Source organism: Monodelphis domestica, chromosome X (assembly GCF_027887165.1).
Source record: "Monodelphis domestica isolate mMonDom1 chromosome X, mMonDom1.pri, whole genome shotgun sequence".
Classification (NCBI taxonomy): Eukaryota; Metazoa; Chordata; class Mammalia; order Didelphimorphia; family Didelphidae; genus Monodelphis; species Monodelphis domestica.
The window spans coordinates 16,334,313-16,354,887 of NC_077235.1; the positions used below are offsets into that span (position 1 = coordinate 16,334,313).

Here is a 20,575-nt window from a genome sequence, read left to right on the forward strand (position 1 = left end):
GAGACACACAGATGGAATGAGATAGATAGATAGATTGATTGATTGATTGATAAATGAATAGATAAATAGATAGACAGACACACAAACAGTGATGTAGAGATAGAGTTAGATATAATGACATTTAGACAGAAAGGTAGACTGAGGTATCGATATATTAATAGACAGAGAGAATGATGGATAGCAACACAGAGGGTTAGACACACATAGAGAGACAGAGAGAGTCAAGCAGATCGATACATAGACATAAACAGTCAAATATCTAGAGAGATAGACTTGGGTGGACAGATTCAAAAAGAGAGAGATAGACAAAAAGATCACTAGGTTGATATGAATAGAAGGAAAGAGAAAAAGACTACCAGACAGAGACAGATTGATGGACGAAAAGACAGGACAGAGCGACAGACAGATACACAAATGAACAGAAAGACTGACAGACAGATTAGTTTCTCTGTCATTCTGTCTATCTGCCTTCCTTTCTGTGTATCTACAAGTCTGTCTCATTGGATGTGCATCTGCTTGTCTAAATATCCTGATTTTTGTATCTGTCTATCTGTCTGTCTCTATCTGTCTCTCTGTCTCTCTATGTATCTGTCTATCTATATGTCTGTCGATCTGTCTGTCTTTCTACTTATATATCTATCGATCTATCTATGTCTTTGTGTTCCTGTTGGTGTAGTTTATGTATCTCTCTTCCTGCTTGTTTTGGCATGGATCACACTGTGTGTATGTCATTTGTGTGTTTTAAAGTGTTGTGACATCCTGAGGAACTACAACTCCCAATGAGACCTAGTGGTCACATCCCTTTGAGTCCTGGCTTCTGATTGGTCTTGTATTGGACCAATCCTGTGTTGGGGGATGGACTATGTCTATGGTCCCTCCTTAGCATGGGATTGGTCCATATCAAGACCAATCCTATGAAAGGAAAATGGGCATCATCTCCTGCCCAGCAGAGGATTGGTCAAATTCAAGACCAATTCTTCATGGGAAATAAGAAGGAGGGAACCCTGGAGCATGCTGGGAGATATAGTCCTGTAGGCCACAACCACTGAACACCCACTGGATCTCTCTATGTAGACAGAGACATGGACAGCTAGACAGACAGAAGAACTGACACACAGATTATTTGATATGTTATTCTGTCTAATCGCCTAGTGGTTGGTACGTCTGTCAGCCTGTCTGTGTTTCTTTTGTGGGTTTTCAAGTGTAGTGACAGCCTCGGGAACTACAAGCCCCATTGTGCCCCAGGAATCTGTACCTTTTAAGTCCTGGCTTGGAATTGGTCCTGAATTTGACCAATCCCTTTGTGGGGGAGGGACAATACCCATGACCCCTCCTTAGCCCAGAATTGGTCCATCTCTTTAGCAATCAGCACAGTAAAGTAGGGAGCATCATTCGTCCCCCAGCCTAGGATTAGTCCAATTCAAGACCAATCCCAACCAGGAAAATGGGGGAGGGACCCCTGGAGCACACTGGGGAATGCAGTTCCTCAGGCCACAATCTAAGAAGAGCAAAGCTATATCTACCTCTATATCCATGTAGACTGAGTGATGGACAAGGGGACAGACAGACAGGAGGACTGAAAGACAGAGACTTTCGTTTTTCTGCTTTTCTGTCTTACTGCCTTCCTATCTATGGATCTGTCAGTCAATGTGTCTATCTGCCCATCACTCCTCTCTGGGTCTCTATCTCTACATAGGTATGTAAGTATGTACCTATCTATGTATGTATCTTTTTATCAATCGATCTCAAGTGTCTGTCAATCTGTCTGTCCATTGGTCTATCCCTCTATCTAATTTATAAGTCACGTGATCTTTCCCATTCTACTTCTCAGGTGTCCACTCTAGAAAATCAGGATAAGTGGTTGCAGGCAAGCAAAGCATGTGATGGTGCCCCAGTTGGGTTCAGATGGCTCAGAAGATGTATTTGGTTCAAGATTGGAGGGGGAGTGGCAGACCTCCACTTTGCCCAGTGAGGTGAGTGGCTGTGGCAGACGGGATGATGGGTCCAAACCCTTCTTTTCAGTCTCTTCCATGAGTTGATGAAAGTCTTGAATAGGAAAGCAAGGAATCAAGATCTCAGAGGCTAAGCACTGCACCTTACTTACAGGGATCTTAACTTGTTGTCCTGACGTTTCCCAACAAGGAGCATTTACTAAACAAGAATGGCATTTCCTTGGGCAGGCTATGAAACAAAGTGAGGCAAAAGGACACAGAATGTTAGCCGCCATTGAGATCCCATGCACTCTAGTGAGGATACTGCACAAACTGTGGAGAGATGAGCTGTTCCTCAGCTGCAGTCCCCACCTTTCACTGCTTCTACTCACTCTTCTTTCCCCTTTTAATGAGATGCCAAAGAGAAACACCCCTTCCTTAATGTTGCAGATGGAAAGAACTAGCCCCATGGCCTGGGACAAACCTCCTCCGTAAACCCCTTCTTTCTGGGTCCTGTCCTCACTGCTGTCAAATGATAGCTAAACCGCAGCATGGAGGCATGATGTCTGGCTGTCCTCCCAAGGAGCAGCTTTTGCACCCATGCTCTTCCACCTCGGCTGCCTCCTGACCACATTCAACATGACTTTCGAAATCAATAAAATGTCTCTTCTTCTTTTGAAGTCAAGTTTCAGAGTCTTGCAGTCTTCCCAATGGTATCCCTCCCAATCTCCTGGGGTGTATCTCTGAACCCCACAACCATCATCCTGGGTGCCATTCAAAGAAAATGATGTAGACTCCTCAGGGAGGAAACTGACACCTGAGGCCAAGGAAGAAATGCAAAATCTTGAAACAGCTGGAGACCAAAACCAAGTCTTGAGAATTGATTGTTCTCAAACTTTTCTGGCCAGGATCAGCAATTTTCTATTTTATTGCTTTTCATATTTTTTTAGTCAATTTAGCATATTTTTCCTCCTTGGTGACAAGAATTATATTCTTTACACCCTTCCCGTAGCCGAGGGGCAATTCCACTGGGTATGACATGTATCCTTGATGAGAAGCTCTTTCCACGTTGTTGATGTTTGCACTAGGATGTTCATTTAGAGTTTATATCCCCAGCCTTAACCCCCTGGACCCTTGTAATCTAGCAGTTGTTTTTCTTGGGTGTTTCTACTCCCATAGTTTTCCTTGTGAATGTGCATAGTGTTCCATTCCTGGAGATCGTTCCAGTTCCTGTGGAATTCCTCCAATTCATTATTCCATTGAGCACCATAATATTCCAGCACCAAGAGATACCACAATTTGTCCATCCATTCCCCAGTGGAAGGGCATCCCCACCATTTCCAATTTTTGGCCACTCCAAAGAGCTCAGCTATGAATAATTTTGTCTAAGTCTTTTTTCTTATTATCTCTTTAGGGTACAAACCCTGTAGTGCCATGGTTGGATCAAAAGGTAGACAGTCTTTTAGCTCCCTTTGGGCAGAGTCCCAAATTGCCCTCCATAATCGTTAAATCAATTCCCCAATGAACCTGCAATGCCTTCCTGTCCTAACTTTGGCACATCCCTTCCAGCATTCATTACTTTCCCTTTCTGTCATGTTAGCCAATCTGGTAGCCTCCATTTTCAATAGGAGGCACATTCTCATTGATGCATGGCATAAGAGTGACCACATTATTGGATAGATTCAAACTCTGAAACTGCAGGCAGTGTCACCTATTAATTGTTCGGGATTGGAAGAGATACTGCTTACTCAAATGACAAAAAGGGGTCCCAGTACTGATGTCTGTCTAAACCCGATAGCAAGAATGCAAGTTGCAACATTCCATGTACAGCATCGGTCTTGGCCATTTAATTTTGCAAATGTGCTAGGTAAAATGGAGAATCCTCTTCCTATAGCTGGAATCTCATAAAATGTGAATTTCTCTATAATTGTTCAGGCAAAAGCAACATCCTTGAAATCCTTAACTTGGAAATAACGCCAAACTATCAAATAGTCAGAAAAACTCAAATCTTTATCCACAATTTCACCTTCAAATCAATGTTGAAATTCATATTTAAAAGTTTCAAACAAGCACACAGACACATCCATACACCCACACACACCCTCCCAATCTAACTTTGGGGACGTGGGGATGTTCGGGATAAAAAACTGTTTTCATTCCCCTTTATCTCCTGAACAAATATAATCATGCTAGTCCGTAGACCAAAATGATTGTTAAAATAAGCCCCATATCTTAGCCCTTGCCTTTCTGAGGATTTCATCATAGGATGACAGAACATTTGATCAAACAGGAGAAAAGTGGGAAGTAACTTAAAATAGGGGAGAAAAGCTCCCTAATTTGAATACAAATGTCAGGTATAAGTTGGTAATGATCAGCAGTCAGCTGTAGAACTTGATAGAAACTTAGCTAAGCCATTCCTCAGCCCTTCCATTGGCCCTTGTGATTGTATCCTAACCCATTTTCCTCCATAGCATTTCTTTTCCCCATGATCTTTCCAAAGAATTCACCTATAGATCTCAATTCTCTCTCGCCATGCTAAGATTATCTTTCTTACTACCAATTCCTTCTAGGCTCCATCATTTCTTTCCTAACGTCTTCTGATTCGACTTTGAGGCAACCCAGCACTGTGGAATCTTTGCTGCGACTTCTCCAATGGACAGATGTTCCGTTCCATCCTCTTAACAAGGTAAAGTGCTCCTATTTTCAACTTTCCTCCTTCAACTCAGAATGGGGACTAACTCTGTCCTTTCTAGGTTCTCTACTTAATGGGCCTTGGCTCCAGGTAAATAGAATTCTCAGGAGAAATAAATGGCCAATTTTCCCATTCTTTAGAATTATTTCTCAAGTCAATGACAAGGATAAGAAACAATCCTTCTCCAGATTCAGTACGTTGGGGACTCCTTCGTATATCTCTTAAAGATGTCACCTTGAGTAATACTTCAGATTCTGGGCTGCAGTTAATTCTGGTCTAGGCTTTTGGCTCCTATGAAACCTCTTCAGGCAAATCTTCCCTTTCATAGGTTTTTATCTCTTCACCCCCATACCAGAACTGGGGGGGGGAGGGGTAAAATCCCAGGGCATTCATAGAAATGTCTTAGGAATTTCCCAGGTCTCTTTCTCTAGTAGTCATGTGCCAAAGATCATCAGAAATAATGCACACAAAACATCAGTTTTCTCCAGTTTAAAAGGAAAATTAGTTCTCCTTATTCCCTGGTCTTTTCAAACAAAAACTTATCTATTGAAATGGTTGCACTCTGGAAATTGACCTTCAAAATGCCCCAAATCAGGTTATTGTAGATGATGCTTTTCCTTTCTCAAAAACTCAAACTGGTACCGTTTTCTCTCCAAAACCAAAACTTAGGGTTACTAAGGAAGAGGTTCAAAATTTCCTCTAACTAGGAACACCTCTACTATTCCCTTCCCTTTTTTCATTTTTTACTCTAATTTCCTTTGGGCTGCCAATTTGCCTTTCTCTTCTCCTTGCCTCAAAGCACTTTGGCCTATGGCTAAAGTGGCTCCTAGAGAGGAAATTTGTGGCTCAAGTAAAAAATGTTCAGGGTTTCCTCATCATTAAAAGCAAAGCATTCCCCCCCATATTTCATGTCCTTTGACAACAATTTAAAGACCAGTCAGGTCTGTAGTTGCCCATCCTCAAATGAACATTCTTTACTCCAGAAATCACACACACACACACACACACACACACACACACACACACACACACACACACACACACAGACACACAGAGTAAACTGAAAAAACCACTCCTGTTCTTTAAAAACAAATACCAGCTTGACAAAAATGTGAAATGACTGCACTCAAATAACCGAGTTAATACCTCGAAGGAAATGCATCTTATTGGCAATGATCAAAATTTACTATACTTGATATACACGATTTCACACATTTTTCCTAGCAAAAGTTGGGAAGAAAAGATTAGACAGTAAAGTCAAGAATTTCTGGACCTCCTTTGGCTTTCAGCTCCATAATCCCCTGAGCAGATGGCCAGCTGCTCCCCTCCTCTCTAGCTTTTCAGAGGAATGAACTGTTGTAACCCAACTTGAAAGTCATTATTTGCTAACTTTTCTATGACCTGCATTCAGAGGACATCCCTTAGACCTTCAGCATAGCCCAAACCCCAGAGAGCCTTGAGATGATACTGAGAACTTACATTCTTCAGCTTCTAGAGGAAGCTCTTTCATAAACTAAATTGGATAACTCTTTAGACCTTAAGCCCTGACATTTCAATTCATGAGGAAACTTTTTCTATTTTAATAGCCTTAAAGCAGTTACTCAGACGCAGTAGTGAACACTCTGGCTCTCACACTCCAACTCAAGCTTCCCATTCATCGCTTTCAGCCAAACATACATGCATGTCACCTATACTATCCTCCCTCTTCCTTCTACTAGAAATACTACTTCACTCACATACACAGGTTCCAACACTCAGTCACACACAAAACTTAGTCAATAGTGGAGCTTGTGGTCAGGTTGGACTGGGCTCCATTTTGGCCGACTTCCCTTGGAACCAGATTTGATTGATGTTCCACACTTTTTCTAACATTCCCAGGTACCTGGTCCATCATATATCATATATATAACTATGTACATGTATGAATATGACCTTGGCAGCAGTCCCCCTGGGATATAGGCTGGGGCATGCATGGAAAAGCGATTGCCCACTTGCTTCCTAATTAAAGAGAGGTTCCTTGGTCCAGAGTTTAGCTTAACTAACTGAACCCTCCCAGCTTATTCCTGACTGAGTTCAATGATTTCTTCTGGGTACCTCACATCTGGTGGTCAAACTAGCTTTAGGTTTAGGTAGCCATGAGTTGGCCATCCGGGCTGTCTTGCCATTTGTTGACATGGAAATGGCACAGAACTCTCAAATACTCTGAGAAACCCAGTCTTGAATCAGGATAGGGATAAATCCCATATTATATCCTTTACTCAGAGTCTGGCGCCACAACTTTTCCAGGGCATAAACCCTTCACTCTGTGGATATTATCCCTGGGAGTGCTACCAGGTTAGGTGATAACTCCAAGTAAAAAAAAATTGGGGGAACCACATGGAGGAAGTCCAGGAGCTGGGAAAGATGATTGTCATTACTGTATTTACAAAGGACATCACTGACAGTATACAATCAAGCTTAGGAAAGGAATCCTAGCCAAAGGCTAGGTTGTAAGAGAGGGGGCTGCTTACAGTGGATACTGAAGAATGGTCCCTGCCAGGTATGGATCTTCTTGGGAAAGGGTCTCTTCATACAATAGGGGAGAGTACCTAACTAGGATTGTCATTCACCTAAGGGTTCCCCACTCAGTCTGAAACTGCTCACCTCAGATTCCCTTCAGGGTGGATTCCCATGGGAACAGGGAACAAGTACAATTTTTGGGGTCTCCAACCTACAAGCTCCTCCTTATACCTGAGTTTCACCAGATCCCACTAGGCCCCAAGTATGTGGTTTCTAGATTCCATGTTGACACACCTTATTGCTGATGCTGTGAATACATTCACTGCATTCAATGAGGAAAAGTAGGAGCTGTATTTGCCAATGGTGGCCCTTAATGCAGGCACACTATGGTTTTTTACTGGAAACACAATTGCTTACAGTTTGACACGTGATGAAGATCATAGCACAGACTTGTAAAATCCCATGTGATTCCTTTTCTGTTGTTTATCTGGTTATTTGTTAAAAAGCAGTAAAAATTACAGGAATGTAAGATGTAGAACATGTTCTGTGGATTCACACCACCATGAATCCTATCTTGCAAAGACTGAGTTAAAATTTGAGAACACACTTTTTCTCTCACAACAATCTCCCCATTCCCCTCTCTGAGGAAATGTCAAAGGTCAATGGACTTCCCGGTGTTCCTGTTGTCAACCTGGAATCTAGAAGCCTCACACTTGTGGCCTAGACGGGTCTGGTGTAGCCTGGGTTTCCGGAGGAGCTTGTAAGTTGGACACCCCAAAGTTTGTACTTGTTCCCTGATCCCGTGAGAATCCAGAGAGATAGAGACAGACAAACAGAAAGACAGATAGGCAGGCCGACTGGCAGATGGGTAGTCAGATAGGTAGGAGGGCAGATACATGGATATAAAGATAGCACATAGAGAGACACATAGACACAGACAGAGGGATAAGAAAGGCAGGGAGACAGACAGAGAGACAAATAGGAAGATAGAATCAAAAGACATAGAAACAGAAACAGAATGAAAGATAGTCAGAGATATTGAATATCGGGGAGTGAAACAACACGAAAGACAGAGAGAGATAGATGGAAGGACAGACCGAGGGAAGATGGAATGGAGAGACAGACAGGCTGAGAGAGACACAGAAAATCAGGCAGATGGATAGACAGACAGAAGGGGATAGACAGATAGCAATAGAGATAGATCAGTAGACTGATATATAAAAAGAATTATAGAGAAACGGAGTGACAGACGCATAGAGAAGGATCGACAGATATACAGAAAGACTGACAGATGGACTAGTTTCTCTGTCATTTTGTCTATCTGTTTTCCTTTCTGTGTATCTAAAAGTCTGTCTCACTGTATGTGCAACTGTCAATCTACCTATCTATCCATATTTTTATCTGTCTCTATTTTTTGTCTGTCTGTCTATCTATCTGTCTGTCTGTCTATCTATCTATCTATCTATCTATCTATCTATCTATCTATCTATCTATCTATCTATCTATCTATCTATCTCTTTGTATTTCTGTCGGTGTAGTCTATGTATTGTTAACTTGGAACTAACATGGAACTATTAAATAGTCAGAAAAACCAAGTCTTTACTCAGGATAGGAATAAGTCCAGTTTGGCCCTTTACTCAGAGTCGGGGCACAAGCTTTTCAGGGTGCAAACCCTGGACTCTGCGGATGTTATCCCTGGGAGCTCCACAACGCTAGATGACAACTCGGAGGAACACAAGCATTTGGGGAACCTATATACCATTTGGGAAAACGAGGGGCAGGGAAAGATGACTGACATCACTATGGCTACAAAGAAAATGGGAGTGTTCAAACTACACTGACAAGATACAATGGAGCTAGGGAAAAGAATCATAGCCAGAAGCTAGGGTGCAAGAGAAGGGGGATGCTTACAATAGTTACTAAAGGATGGTTCATGCCCAGGTCTGGCCTTCCTGAGAAAGGTTCTAATACAATAGGGGAAGCTACCTAAAACAAAGAATGTGCTTAGCATATGCTTATCTCACCCAGGCTCATCATTTCCCTTCAGGGTAGATTCTCTTGGGAACAGGAAACAAGGACAAGCTTTTGGGGTCTCCAATCTACAGGCTAAATCTAAAATTGGGGTTCATCAGATAACACTAGGCCACAAGATTGGGATTCCTAAATCCCACGTTGACAGTATCTATCAGCCTGCCTGTTTGTGCATGTCTCAGCCTGTGTGTCGGACTTTTGTGGGTTTTAAGGTGTTGAAGCCTGGCGAACTACAACCCCCAGTGTGCACCAGCAGGACCACCCATTTGAGTCCTGGCTTGTGATTGTTCTTCAATTGGACCAATCCCGAGATAGAGGAGGGACAATGGCCATGACCCCTCCTTAGCACGGAATTAATACTTTTCAAGACCAATCCCAGTAAAGGAAATACTGGGCATCATTCCCTCGACTAGCATAGAAGTGGTCCAATTCAAGACAAATCCCTCCCCGGAAATAAGGAGTAAGGACCCCTGGAGCATGCTGGGAGATGCAGTCCTCCAAACCACAACACTTGAAAAGCCATACTATCTCTATGTATCTATGAAAACGGAGAGATGGACAACTGGACAGACAGAAGGACTGACAGACAGATTAGTTGCTATGATATTCTGTCTATCTGCCTGCTGTTTAGTGCATTTATCGGTCTGTCCATCTATCTTTTGAGGGTTTTCAAGTGTTGTGACCTCCTGGGGAACTACAACCCCCAGTGTGCTCCAGGAGTCCCACCCCTTTGAGTCCTGCCTTGGGAGTGCTCCCGAATTCGACCAATCCCGAGTTAGGAGAGGGACAAAGCGAATGGCCTCTCCTGAGCCCAGGATTGATCCATTTATAAGCCAATCACACACAACAGTAGCGAGGAATATCCCTATCCCTGCCTCGGTCCAATTCAAGACCAATCCCTCCCAGGAAATGAGATGGAGGGACTGCTCGAGAACACTGCAGTGTGCAGTTCCTCAGGGCACAAGGCTACAAAACACATTCTATCTCTAGCTCTATATCCATATAGACTGAGAGATGGCCAAGGGGACCGACAGACAGGAGGACTGACAGACAGAGAGCTTCGTCAAAGGTCAATGGCATTCCCGGTTTCCCTATTGTCAACCTGGAATCAAGAAACCCCAAACTTGTGGCCTAGACGGGTCTGGTGTTGCCTGGGTTTCCGGAGGAGCTTGTAGTTTGGAGACCCCAAAGTTTGTACTTGTTCCCTGATCCCGTGAGAATCCAGAGGGATAGAGACAGACAAACAGAAAGACAGATAGGCAGGCCGACTGGCAGGTGGGTAGTCAGATAGGTAGCAGGGAAGATAGACGGATATAGAGATAGCACATAGAGAGACACATAGTCAGACATAGACAGAGATGGACAGGGGGAGAGACAGATAGAGAGGTAAATAGATAGGAAGATACAAGAAAAAGACATAGAACCCCAAATAGACAGAATGAGAGATAGAGACATTGAAAGATTAGTAGAACAACAGAATATCAGAGAGTGAAACAAAGGGACAGACAGAGACAGATAGATGGAAGGACAGACTGAGGGAAGGTGGAACGGAGTGATAGACAGAGAGACACAGAAATTCAGACAGATGGATAGTCAGACAGACAGGGATAGACAGATGGCAATACAGATAGATAGATACAGCTAGATCAAAAGATTAATATATAGACAGAATTAGAGAAAAACAGATTGAGAGACACAGAAAGATGGATCGACAGACATACAAAAGAACTGACAGATGGACTAGTTTCTCTGTCGTTTTGTCTATCTTCCTGTCTTTTATTTATTTCTTTATTCAGCACTTGTCTTTTTTATTGCTTTTCATTTTTTATTCAGTCATTTTAGCCCATTATTCCTCCTCGGTGACAAGAATCATATTCTTTCCACCCTTCCCCAAGCTGAGGGGCGATTCCACTGGGTATGACATGTGTCCTTGATGAGAACCTCTTTCCATGTTGCTGATGTTTGCACTAGGATGTTCATTTAGAGTCTATATCCCCAGCCTTAACCCCCTGGACCCTTGTAATCTAGCAGTTGTTTTTCTTGGATGTTTCTACTCTCACAGTTTTCCTTGTGAATGTGGATAATGTTCTTTCTCATAGATATGGGCATAGAATGACATTAATGTAGTATTCTATTCCATTCCATTGCAGCAAATTGTATCCATCTCTGTGTACAATGTTCTCCTTGTTCTGCTCCTCTCACTGCATCCATCCTGGAGGTCCTTTCAGTTCCCGTGGAATTCCTCCGGTTAATTGTTCCTTTGAGCACCATAGTATTCCAGCACCAGGAGATACCAGTTTGTTCACCCATTCCCCAATGGAAGGGCATCTCCTCCTTTTCCAATTTTTGGCTACCCCAAAGAGCCCAGCTATGAACATTCTTGTCCAAGTCTTTTTTCTTATTATCTCTTTGGGTTACAAACCCTGCAGTGCCATTGTTGGATCAAAAGGTAGACAGTCTTTAATGCCCTTTGGGCAGAGTCCCAAATTGCTCTCCATATGGTTGGATCAATTCCCCACTCCACCAGCAATGCTTTCATGTCGTTACTTTGCCTCATCCCCTCAAGCATACATTATATTCCCTTCCTGTAATATTAGCCAATCTGTGTAGCCTCCATTTTCAAGAGGAGACACATTCTCATTTATACATGGCATCAGAGTGACCACATTATTGGATAGATTCAAACTTTGAAACACCAGGCAGTGTCACCTATTAGTTGTTCGGAATTGCAGAGGTACTGCTTACTCATATGACAAAAAGAGTTCCCAGTACTGATGTTAGTCTAAACCCTATACCAGGAATGCAAGTTGAAATGTTCCATTTAGACTATCAGTCTTGGCCATTAAATTTTGTAAGTGTGCTAGGCAAAATGGAGAATCCTCTTCCTAGTGCCGGAATCTCCTAAACTGTGAATTTCTCTATACCTGTTCTTTCAAAAGTAACTTGGAAATAATGCTGAACTTTCAAATCGTCAGAAGAACCCAAGTCCTTACCCATAATTTCACCTTCAAAACAAGTTTGAACTTCAAATACGTAAGTTTCAAAATTGAAATTAGCTCAAAAATTCTCCAGATTAGAAATGTGACACTCATACACACACGCGCGCGCACACACACACCCCCTCCCAACCTAACTTTGGGGAGGTTCAGAAGCGAGGGATTGGAAAATTGCTTTCATTCCCCTTTAACTCCTGAAAAAAATTAATCATGCAAGTCTGTAGATCAAAATGATTGCTAAATTAATCCCCTTATTCTAAGTCTTGCCTCTCTGAGGATTTCATCATAGGATGACAGAATATTTGTTTTAACAAGAGAAAAGTGAGAAATAACTTAAAATGGGGGAGAAAAGCTCCGTAATTTGGAAAAAGAATGTCAAGTATAAGTTGGTAATGATCAGCAGTCAGCTGTAGAGCTTGACAGACACTTATCTGAGCCAATCCTCAGTCCTTCCATTGGCCCTTGTGACTGTATCCTAACCCATTTTCCCCCATAGCATTTCTTTTCCCCAGGATCCTCCCATAGAATTCACCTATAGATTGCAAATCTCTCTCGCCATGCTAAGATTATCTTTCTTACTACCAATTCTTTCTAGGCTTTTTCATTTCTTTCCTAACGTCTTCTGATTCGACTTTGAGACAACCCAGCACTCTGAAATCTTTGCTGCAACTTCTCCAATGGACAGATGTTCCTTTCCATCCTCTTAACAAGGTAAAATGCTCCAATTTTCAACTTTCCTTCTTCAACTCAGTCTGGGACTAACTCTGTCCTTTCTAGGTTCTCTAGTTAAAGAGCCTTGGCTCCAGGTAAATAGAATTCTCAGGGGAAACCAAATGAGCAGTTCTTCCCTCTGCTGCAGAAGTATTTCTCACATCAATTAAAATGACAGGACACAATCCTTCTCTGGATTCCGTATCGTGGGGTCTCCTTTGGATTTCTCCTAAAGATGTCTCCTTGAGCAGTTCTTCAGATTCTGGCCTGCAGGAAAACCTGGTCCAGGATTTTGCGTCCTAAGAAACATCCTGAGGGAAATCTTCACTTTCATAGGTTTTCATATCTTCACCCCTCTTCCAGAACTGTGTGTGTGTGGGGGAAATCCAGGGTGTTACTAGAAATGTCTTAGGAGTTTCCCAGGTGGGGAATTCCTTTCTCTATTAGAGGTCATGTGCCAATGATCATCAGAAATAATGCGCACAAAACCATTAGTTCTCTCTACTTCAAAAGGAAAATTAGTTCTCCTTATTCCCTGGTCTTTTCAAGCAAAAACTTATCTATTGGAATGGTTGCACTCGGGAAATTGACCTTCAAAATGCCCCAAATCAGGTAATAGTTGATGATGCTTTTCTTTTTTCAAAAACTCAAACTCCTAACATTTCCTCTCCAAAAACAACATTTAGGGTTCCTAAGGAAAAGGTTCACAATTACCTCTAACTAGGAACACCTCTACTATTCATTCTCTTTTTCTTTTTTTACTCTAATTTCCTTTGGGCTGCCAATTTGCCTTTCTCTTCTCCTTGCGTCAAAGGATGTTCGCCTATGAACAAAGCTGATCCTAGAGAGGAAGTTTGTGGCTCAATTAAAAAATATTCACGGTTTCATTGGCTTTTAAAGCAAAGTTTTTCCCCCCATATTTCGTGTTCTTTAACAGCAGTTGAAAGACCAGTAAGGTCCATAGTTACCCTTCCGCAAATGAAATTTTTTTTACTCCACAAATCACTCACACTCACACTCACACACACACACACACACACACACACACACACACACACACGGTAATCTGAAAAAATTAACCCTAACTCTTTGAAAACAAATACCAGCTTGATAAAAATGTGAAATGACTGCATACAAATAACCATGTTAATACCTCGAGGACAATGCATCTTATTGGCAATACTCAAAATTCACTGCTGTTCATATACACGATTTCACACTTTAGTCCTAGAAAAACATGGGAAGAAAAGATTAGACTGTAAAGTCAAGAATTTCTGGACCGCCTTTCGCTTTCTGCTCCATAATCCCCAGTGCAGATGGCCTGCTCCTGCCCTTGTCTCTAGCTTTTTGGAGGAATGAACTGTTGTAACACTACTTGATAGACATCATTTGCTGACATTTCTATCACCTACATTTAAAGGAAATCCATTAGACATACAGTATAGCCCAAAACTCACAGAACATTGAGAAGAAACAGAGAACTTAAGTTCTTCAGCTTCTAGGAGGAGCTCTTTCATTTACCAAATTTGGTAACTCTTTAGACCTTCAGCCCTGACATTTCAATTCATGAAGAAACTTTCTCCATTTTCGTAGCCTTAAAGCAGTTACTCAGACACTCTAGAGAATGCTTTGGCTCTCACACTCCAATTCAGGTTTCCCATTCAAAGCTTTCAACCAACCATTCACCCACGTCACCTATGTATGTATGTATGTATATATGTGTCTATTTGCTTCTCTCAGTCTCTGTCTTTCTGTCCATCTATCTGTCTGTCTGTGTCTGTCAGTTCTTTTTCACTACACAGATAGATAACTATTTATGTCTGTGTGTGTGAGAGAGAGAGAAACACAGATGTGCAGAATGTTAAATGGACAAGTTGATAGATCGGTAGACAGATAGACATATACAGGCAGACATATAGAGAGACACAGAGATAGAATGAGATAGATAGATAAACAGATAGATAGATAGACAGACAGACAGATAGATATATAGAGATACAGTTAGATATAACGACAGATAGACAGAAAGGTAGAGTGAGGTATCGACACATTAATAGACAGAGAGAATGACAGATAGAGAGTCAGAGGGTCAGACGCAGATAGAAAGACAGAGAAAGTCAAGCGATGGATACATAGACAGAAACAGACAAATATCTAGAGAGATAGACTTGGGTAGACAGATTCAAAGAGAGAGAGATAGACAGAAAAATTATTAGGTTGATAAAAAGAGAACGAAGGAGAAATAGACTTCCAGACACAGACATACTGATGGACAAAAAGACAGGACTGAGGAACAGACAGACAATCACATGAACAGATAGACGGACCGATAGATTAGTTTCTTTGTCATTCTGTCTATCTGACTTCATTTCTGTGTATCTAAAAGTCTGTCTCACTGGATGTGCAACTGTCTATCGAGATTTTTGTATCTGTCTTTCTGTGTCTCTCTATCTGTCTATCTCTCTGTCTGTCTATATCTGCCTATCTATCTATGTATCTATCTATGTATCTCTGTATCTATGTATGTATCTCTCTCATCTATCTATCTATCTATCTATCTATCTATCTATCTATCTATCTATCTATCTATCTATCTATATCTTTGTGTTTCTGTCCGTGTAGTTTATGTATCTGTCTGCCTGCCTGTTTGTGCATGGCTCAATCTCTGTGTATGTCATTTGTGTTTTAAACTGTTGTGACATCCTGGGGAACTACAATTCCCAGTGTGACCCAGGGGTCGCACCCCTTTGAGTCCTGGCTTGGGATTGGTTTTGCATTGGGCCAATCCCTTGATGGGGGAGGGACCATGGCCATGGTCCCTCCTTAGCATGGGATAGGTCCATTTCAAGACCAATCCCATGAAAGGAAGTAATGGGTGTCATCCCTGTTCCAGCATAGGATTGGTCCAATTCAAGACCAATCCCTCATTGGAAATAAGTGTTAGGGACCTCTGGAGCATGGTGGGTAATGTAGTCCCCCAGGCCACATCCCTTGAAAACCCACAGGATCTCTGTATGAATTTATGTAGAATGAGAGATTGGACATCTGGACAGAGAGAAGGACTAACAGACAGAGTATTTGATCTGTTATTCTGTCTATTTGCCTACTGGTTGGTCCATCTATCAGTCTGTCTGTCTCTTTTGTAGGTTTCCAAGTATTCTGAAAGTCTGGGGAACTACAACCCCCATTGTGCCCCAGGAATCACTCCCTTTTCAGTCCTGGCTTAGGATTGGTCCGGAACTGGACAAATCCTGTGGTGGGGGCGGGACAATGCCCATTGCCCCTCCTTAGCCCAGGATTGGTCCACCTAAACACCAATCACACAAAGGAAAGTAGGGAGCATCATTTATAACCCAGCCTAGGAATGGACCAATTCAAGAACAATCCTGCCCAGGAAAGATGGGGGAGGGACTCTTTGAGCAAACTGGGGGATGCAGTTCCTCAGTCCACAATCTGTTATTCTGTCTTACTGCCATTCTGTCTATGTATCTGTCAGTCTGCCTATCTGTCTGCCCATCAGTCCTCTCTGGATATCTGTCTCCATATAAGTATGTATGTATGTTCCTGTCTATGTATGTATCTGTTAATCAATCGATCTCCAGTGTCTGTCAATCTGTCTATCCATTGGTCTGTCCCTCTATGGAATTCATCAATCAGTCGATCTTTCCCATTCTTCTTCTCAGCTGTCCACCCTAGAAAATCGGAACAAGTGGTTGCTGGCAAGCAAAGCATATGATGGTGTCCTGGTTGTGTTCAGATGGCTCAGAAGATGTATTTGGTTCAAGATTGGAGGGGGAGTGGCAGACCTCCACTTTGGCCAGTGAGGTGAGTGGCTGTGGCAGACTGATTGATGGGTCCAAACCCTTCTGATCAGACTTATCCTTGAGGTGGTGGAAGTCTTGAATAGGAAATCAAGGAATCAAGATCTCAGAGGCTAAGCTCTGCGCCTTACTTACAGGGATCTTAACCTGTTGTCCTGACATTTCCAAACAAGGAGCATTTACTAAACAAGAATGGCATTTCCTCAGGCAGACTATGAAACAAAGTGAGTCAAAAGGACGCCTAATGTTAGCCGCCATTGAGGTCCCATGCACTCTAGTGAGGATACTGCACAAACTGTGGAGAGATGAGCTGTTACTCAGCTGCAGACCCCACCTTTCACTGCTTCTACTCACTCTTCTTTCCCCTTTGAATCAGATGCCCCAAGAGAAACACCCCTTCTTTAATGGTACAGATATCAAGAACTAGCCCATGGCTTGGGGCAAACCTCCTGCCCCAACCCCTTCTTTCTGGGCCCTGTCCTCACCTCTGTTAAATGATAGCTAAACCTCAGCATGTAGGCATGCCTGTTTGTGCATCTATCAGCCTGTGTGTCTGACTTTTGTGCTTTTTAACCTGTTGAAGCCTGGGGAAATACAACCCCCAGTGTGCACCAGCAGGACCACCCATTTGAGTCCTAGTTTGGGATTGTTTTGAATTGGACCCATTCTGTGATAAAGGAGGGACAATGGCCAGGAACTCTCCTTAGCACGGAATTAATACTTTTCAAAACCAATCCCAATAAAGGAAATATTGGACATCATTCCCTCCACTAGCATAGAAGTGGTCCAATTCAAGACAAATCCCTCCCTGGAAAGAAGTAGTAAGGACCTCTGGAGCACGCTAGGAGATGCAGTCCCCAAAGCCACAACACTTGAAAAGCCATACTAGCTCTATGTATCTATGAAAACGGAGAGATGGACAACTGGACAGACAGAAGGACTGACAGAGAGATTAGTTGATATGTTATTCTCTCTATCTGCCTGCTGTTTGGTGCATCTGTCTGTCCGTCTATCTTTTGAGGGTTTTCAAGTTTTGTGACCTCCTGGGGAACTACAACCCTCAGTGTGCTCCAGGAGTCCCACCCCTTTGAGCCCTGCCTTGGAGTGCTCCTGAATTCGACCAATCCCGAGTTAGGAGAGGGACAAAGCGAATGGCCTCTCCTGAGCCCAGGAGTGATCCATTTATAAGGCAATCACACACACCAGTAGCGAGGAATATCCCTATCCCTGCCTCGGTGCAATTCAAGACCAATCCCTCCCAGGAAATGAGATGGAGGGACTGCTCGAGAACACTGCAGTGTGCAGTTCCTCAGGGCAGAAGGCTACAAAACACATTCTATCTCTAGCTCTATATCCATATAGACTGATAGATGGCCAAGGGGACCGACAGACAGGAGGACTGACAGACAGAGAGCTTCGTCAAAGGTCAATGGCCTTCCGGGTTTTCCATTTGTCAACCTGGAATCTAGAAGCCCCAAACTTGTGGCCTAGAAGTATCTGGTGTAGCCTGGGTTTTCGGAGGAGCTTGTAGTTTGGAGACCCCCAAAGTTTGTACTTGTTCCCTGATCCCATGAGAATCCAGAGGGATAGAGACAGACAAGCAGAAAGACAGATAGGCAGGCCGACTGGCAGGTGGGTAGTCAGATAGGTAGGAGGGAAGATAGACGGATATAGAGATAGCACATAGAGAGACACATAGTCAGACACAGACAGAGAGATAGACAGGGGGAGAGAAAGACAGATAGAGAGAGAAATAGATAGGAAGATAGAACGAAAAGACATAGAAACACAAACAGACAGAATGAGAGATAGTCAGAGAGATTGAAAGATTAATAGAACATGAGAATATCAGAGATTGAAACAAAGGGACAGACAGAGACAGATAGATTGAAGGACAGACCGAGGGAAGATAGAATGTAGAGACAGACAGACTGAGAGAGTCACAGAAAGTCAGGCACATGGATAGACACACAGACATGGATAGACAGATAGCAATATAGATAGATAGATAGATAGATAGATAGATAGATAGATAGATAGATAGATAGATAGATAGAGTTAGATCTTTAGATGGATATATAGTCAGAATGAGAGAAAAAAGGACTGATAGACACAGATAGACAGATCGACAGACATACAGAAAGACTGACAGATGGACTAGTTTCTCTGCTATTTTGTATATCTGTCTGTCTGTCTGTGTGCCTATCATCGTGTCCAACAGTCTGCAAGACGCATCTAGCAATGTCTATGTGTCCATGTGTTTATGGATGTATGTACGTATCTCTCTTTTTCTCTCTGTCTCTCTCTCTGTCTGTCTATCCAGCTATCAATGTATCTGTCTATCTATCTATCTATCTATCTATCTATCTATCTATCTATCTATCTATCTTTCTATGTCTTAGTGCTTCTCTCTGTGTAGTCTATATAATTATCTACCTGCCTGTCTGTGTATCTAATGAGTTTGTATTTCTGCCATTCAGTCAGGTCTGGTTATATCTCTTTCTCTGTGTGTTTTTATGTGTCTATATTTTTCTGTATCAATTTATGTATCTCTCTATGTATCTATCCAACTACTATTGAGGTGTAAAAACAGAAAACTATTAAATAGTCAGAGAACTCACTCTTTAGTCAAGGAAAGGAGGGTCAGTGTGAGAGTAAGGCTCTACACAGAACTGGGTGACACAATGCTACACAGAGTCCCAGGACTGAACTCTGGTTGCTCTGGACACTGACCCCTGGGAAAGGCAATAGCACCAGATTGGACAGTTTAAAGAAGAAAAGAATTTGGGGAACTCATCCACCATTTTTGGGAAAGCCAGGGACAGGGAAAGATGATTGACTTTCCTCTAGCTACAACGAAAATGGGAGTGTTCAAACACTACTGACAGCATCCAATGAAGCTTGGGAAAAGAATCACAGCTTGAGGAGAGGGTGTAAGGGAAAGGGCTGCTGACAGTGGAGACTAAATGATGGTCCCTGATGAGGTGGGGATTTACTTGGGAAAACATCTCTGATCCCACAGAGGAGACTACCGAAAACGAAGAGGGTCCTTAACATCTGCTTAGTTCCATTCAAGTAGTATTAGCAATCACTTGAGTCTCCACTATTCAGTTTGAACCTGATAGCTTGAGGTTCCCTTCTGGGTGGATTCTCACAGAAACCAGGAACAAGTACAAACTTTGAGTCTCCAATTTAGAAGCTATTCATAACCTTGGGGTACATCTGAATTTACTATGCTATAACTTTGGGGCTTCTAGATTTCATGGTGACACTCTATCTGTCTATCTATCTCTCTGTCTATATATGTAATTCTTTCTTTATGATTGTCCTTCCGTCCATGTCTGTTCTTTGCTTGGTCTCTCTCTCTCTCTCTCTCTCTCTCTCTCTCTCTCTCTCTCTCTCTCTCTCTCTCTGTCTCTCTCTCTGTCTCTCTGTCTCTCTCTCTGTCTCTCTCTCTGTCTCTCTCTCTCTCTCTCTCTGTCTCTGTCTCTCTCTGTCTCTCTGTCTCTCTCTCTGTCTCTCTCTGTCTCTCTCTCTCTCCCTCTCTCTCTGTCTCTCGGTCACTTTATATCTGTCTATCTGTGTTCTTTCTGTCTATCAATATTTCTATATTTTCTGGGTGACTCTTTCTGCCCTCTATGTATCTCTCTGCCTGTCTGTATGTATATCTATCTATCTGTCTGCCATCCAGTCTCTTCTCCTTATCTCTATGTATGTATGTATATATGTATGTATGTATGTGTGTATGCATCTATCTATCTATCTATCTATCTATCTATCTATCTATCTATCTATTTATCTATTCTCTTCTCTAAGTCTCCGTGTTTCTGTCCATCTATCTGTCTGTCTGTCTGTCAGGTTATTTTCTCTACAAAAATAGATAGCTATTTGTGA

The 20,575-nt window shown here is 42.4% G+C and overlaps 1 long non-coding RNA gene across 1 annotated transcript in view; it reads left to right on the top strand.

Annotated features, from left to right (window-relative positions):
* Positions 1 to 20,575, top strand: part of LOC103103347 (uncharacterized) — a 308,316-nt gene that overhangs the window by 222,448 nt on the left and 65,293 nt on the right. The window contains exon 30 of the long non-coding RNA XR_008914376.1: positions 16,544 to 16,685. This is a non-coding gene — a long non-coding RNA (uncharacterized LOC103103347). The remainder of the gene's footprint in view (positions 1 to 16,543; positions 16,686 to 20,575) is intronic.